We start from the raw sequence: 4,377 nt of genomic DNA on the forward strand, positions 1-4,377 counted from the left end.
GTAAATACAGCAAAATTTGAATGAAAATAAAGACAGTCATATTGCCTAACCCTTAATTCAAATCAATGTAGCTGGTGACAATATTGGATTAAGAATTCAACATTAATAGAAATAGTCATGGAGAAATCACAGAATACCAATTATTTGCCAATATCATAATCAATATGAATTTATTGAGCTGCTACTATGAAATAATGTTAGGCATAAAAGAGCAAATATCCACTCCTTGAGGTGTTAATTGTAATCAAAACCATAATTACATAAGTATAAAAAAACTGCTTCAGTCCAGCAAAAATTTATCAGTATAATAATTAGGTGTAAGATTTCAGTTGAATGTAATAATTCCATCTGCTAGCTAACACAAAAATAGTCACCCTCGATTGACTTGAAATAATATTACTACCATCATCTCTCCCTTACTCTTCAGAAAGAGAAGTACAGACCCTGTAATCAGAATTTCAAGTTAAATAAATTTGTTCTGCCTCTATCTGGGCTTCTTTGACACTTGACAAACTGCATGCATGTCCTAGTTTAATTTTAGATATTTCGCAGCTTTTGTTATACTTAAAGTAAAAAAAAAAAAAAAATCTCTTTAGACCCAGTTTCTCTTTTATGTAATGTTAAATGCATAAAAGAAAAGGATAAACTTTGTAAGGGCAGATAGCCAAAGAATGTGAGATCTCAGTAGGCATTTCTGATTTCAAACCTTGGTACACTCAGGACTACAGTGTTTCTCATCCACCACAATCTCAAGAGCACTTTTGTTGTCCTCTCCCTTTTCGTTGAAGAATGAAAAGAGAAACTTATCGAAGTGATGTTTGTCAGTTACAAGCTAATAAGAAAGTAGAATTTAGTTTTCCAGTTTATTTGGGAGGAATGGAGATTGTACAATGTAAAAAATCTGTTGATAAAGATATGAACTTTTTGCCTTTTTATTTCCTGGAGGTGGAACTACACAATTTTGAAGACTCCAATGACATCTGCAGTTAATGATTATTTAAAATATGCTCTCATGAGAAAGTCTGTATCTTTTTTAAATCCTAGTTAGTACTAAGCAGGAAATTAATATGCTTTAACATGTTTTCCTTTTATGTCAATTTGAATGATCATATTTAGGATATTAATGGAATCTGCTATCTATTGATAAGCTATTAAGAAAACAGAGTTCAGAATAAATTAACTTATTGCAGTCAGGAGCAGTATGTTCAGCTTCACAGCTCTTAAAACTGAATTACTGAAAATGGAGTATGAATTCAAATTCTGTTTATTGTTCTGTTAAATGACCTTGGTTACATCACACTGAACACATTTTTTCCTTTATCAACATATCAAACCCTTTAAAGGAATAATTAATAGAATTGTAGATACAGTGCCACTTTATACATAGCTTCAAAAATCGGAGTATCTCATTTGCTTTCATGGGAAAGATATCACTGAGTTGTATCAAAAAAAAATGCATAAAAGCTCAGCATACAGAGAAAAAGCTGAAGGACATTGCAAACAGAAGCATACTCCAAGAGGTAAAGTTTTGAGACAGAAAATGGCATATGAAGGAAAAGTTTCAACATATAATAGGATTGAATGACTTTTTAACATTCCACTGCTTGCTGACTTCTTGGTTTTATGCCAAGCAAAAACTCAACGAATCAGAAACACTATTCAGACACACTATCATGTTTTTGTTTTGTTTTGTTTTGTTTTCTTTTGAGATGGAGTCTCGCTCTGTCGCCCAGGCTGGAGTGCAGTGGCGCAATCTCGGCTGCAAGCTACGCCTCCTGGGTTCATGCCATTCTCCTGCCTCAGCCTCCCAATTAACTGGAACTACAGGCACCCACCACCACGCCCGGCTAATTTTTTGTATTTTTAGTAGAGACGGGGTTTCACTGTGTTAGCCCAGGATCAGATACTATCTTAATCACTTTGAGTCATTATTCTCTGTGCACAAGGTAGAGCTGATCAAATTGTGTGTTATGATAGTAGAAAATAAGTATACAAACATGAGATAAAAATGTTTTTAAAAGTTGTATCTAACTTCACATTAATTTAGGATTTAAAAAAAAAAAAAGACATTTATTCCACATCAGGATCAGACCATTACATTTAGCTATAAACGGCATGGATGCAAAAAAAAAAAAAAAAAAAAAAAAAAAAAAAAAAAAAAAAAAAAAAAAAATCTACATTAAAACCTTTGGTTGGAATGTTTTACACTTTGAACAGAACAGAAACTAAAATAACCTGTTATACAATTAGTCACAAATACAGTCCTATTTTTGCCCATACACATGAGTATTTGTCTAAAACATGTCTTCTTTGTAGCAGCTAGGCCCTGCCATCACTGTGCTTGGCTGAGTTCACAAATCTGAATCTTCCCTGTCAATTCTCCAGCTCTCCTCTTCTGCTAAGCTTTGTTNAACTTCACATTAATTTAGGATTTAAAAAAAAAAAAAAGACATTTATTCCACATCAGGATCAGACCATTACATTTAGCTATAAACGGCATGGATAAAAAAAAAAAAAAAAAAAAAAAAAAAAAAAAAAAAAAAAAAAAAAAAAAAAATCTACATTAAAACCTTTGGTTGGAATGTTTTACACTTTGAACAGAACAGAAACTAAAATAACCTGTTATACAATTAGTCACAAATACAGTCCTATTTTGCCCATACACATGAGTATTTGTCTAAAACATGTCTTCTTTGTAGCAGCTAGGCCCTGCCATCACTGTGCTTGGCTGAGTTCACAAATCTGAATCTTCCCTGTCAATTCTCCAGCTCTCCTCTTCTGCTAAGCTTTGTTCCCTAATTAAAATCTTCTGCCGCTGCCATAGCTACTGCTGCTACTGGAACCACCATAGCCACCTTGATTTTATGCTTTGGCAAAGTATTGGACTCCACCACTACAGAGGCCAGAGCTTCCACCTCCAAAGTTTCCTCCCTTCATGGGTCCAAAATTTGAAGACTGATTGTTGTAACTGCCAAAATCTTTGTAACTTCCACCACCTCCAAAATTGCTTCCATCATTACCAAATCCATTATAGCTGTCCACACTGACACCATATCCACGACCACCATGGCTGCCACCAAAGCCACTATGACCACTGAATTTTCCTCCACAACCCAAGTTGTCATTTCCACCAAAACCACCTCCATGACCACCACCAATGTTATCAGAACCACTTCGCCTCTTTGGCTAGAGGAAGCACTAGCCATCTCTTGCTTTGACAGGACTATCCTAGCTTCACAGTTGTGACCATTCACAGTGTGGTATTTCTGAATGACAATCTTATCCATGGAGTCGTGGTCGTCAAAGGTTACAAAGGCAAAGCCCCTTTTCTTGCCACTGCCTTGGTCAGTCATGATTTCGATCACTTCAATTTTCCCATACTGTTCAAAATAATCTCTTAGGTGATGTTCTTCACTGTCTTTTTTAATGCCACCAACAAATACCTTTTTCACAGATAAGTGGGCACCTGGTCTTTGAGAATCTTCTCTTGAGACAGCTCTCTTTGGTTCCATGACTCTTCCATCCACCTTGTGTGGCCTTGCATCCATGGCTGCATCCACCTTCTCCATAGTGGCATAAGTGACAAACCCAAAGCCCCTAGAGTGCTTGGTGTTTGAACCTCTCATTACTGCACCATCCCTGAGCATTCCCCATTGCTCAAAATGGCTCCTCAGGCTCTCATCTGTTGTTTCAAAGCTTGACCCTCCAATGAAGAGCTTCCTCAACTGTTTGGGTTATTTAGGAGACTCTGACTTAGACATAACGGCAGGGTGAAGAGAGACTGTAATGATGCTTCTTCAGCAGCATCCACGGGCTGATTTAGGAGTTAATGGTAGTTATTGTAGAATTTGTCAAAAAGATTGTGATTAGGTTTTCAAATACAGGTATCTATTTTGAGAAGGTTGACCCAATGTCAGATTGATAATAGGTTTAATATATTTAATTTGTAATGAATTGTAGACTCTTTAAATTACAAGATTATCAGATTCTCAGGTTGGTTTCAAATAACTTACCACGTAACCATGATCTTCCAGCTGCTCTAAGGACAATACAAATTTTTAAATCACATTAAATACTCCATTAGAACTACCTTATAGCTCCCTTCTCAAAAATAATTGCTTATTCTGACAGGTACTAATAACAAAAATGAGTGACTGAGGCAAATATCTCAATCAATCAAGGTTTATTAAGCCAGCTTTAGGGCACTGATATATTAACAGTTTGGATGCTTGTCCCCTCAAATCTCATGTTGAAATGCAATCGCCCGTGTTGGAGGTGGGACCTCATGGGAGTAGTTTGGGTCATTGGGGCAGATTCATCATAGCTTGGTGCTTTTCTAACAAAAGTGAGTGAGTTGGCCTGAGATTTCGCTGTTTA

General features: G+C 36.1%; 1 pseudogene; it reads right to left on the reverse strand.

Moving 5' to 3' along the window:
- Positions 1–2,799: 2,799 nt before the first annotated feature.
- On the reverse strand, positions 2,800–3,761 carry LOC108539238 (heterogeneous nuclear ribonucleoprotein A1-like; annotated as a pseudogene).
- Positions 3,762–4,377: the final 616 nt, after the last annotated feature.

The sequence above is a fragment of the Rhinopithecus bieti genome, unplaced genomic scaffold (genome assembly GCF_001698545.2).
Source record: "Rhinopithecus bieti isolate Rb0 unplaced genomic scaffold, ASM169854v2 scaffold_17880, whole genome shotgun sequence".
NCBI lineage: Eukaryota > Metazoa > Chordata > Mammalia > Primates > Cercopithecidae > Rhinopithecus > Rhinopithecus bieti.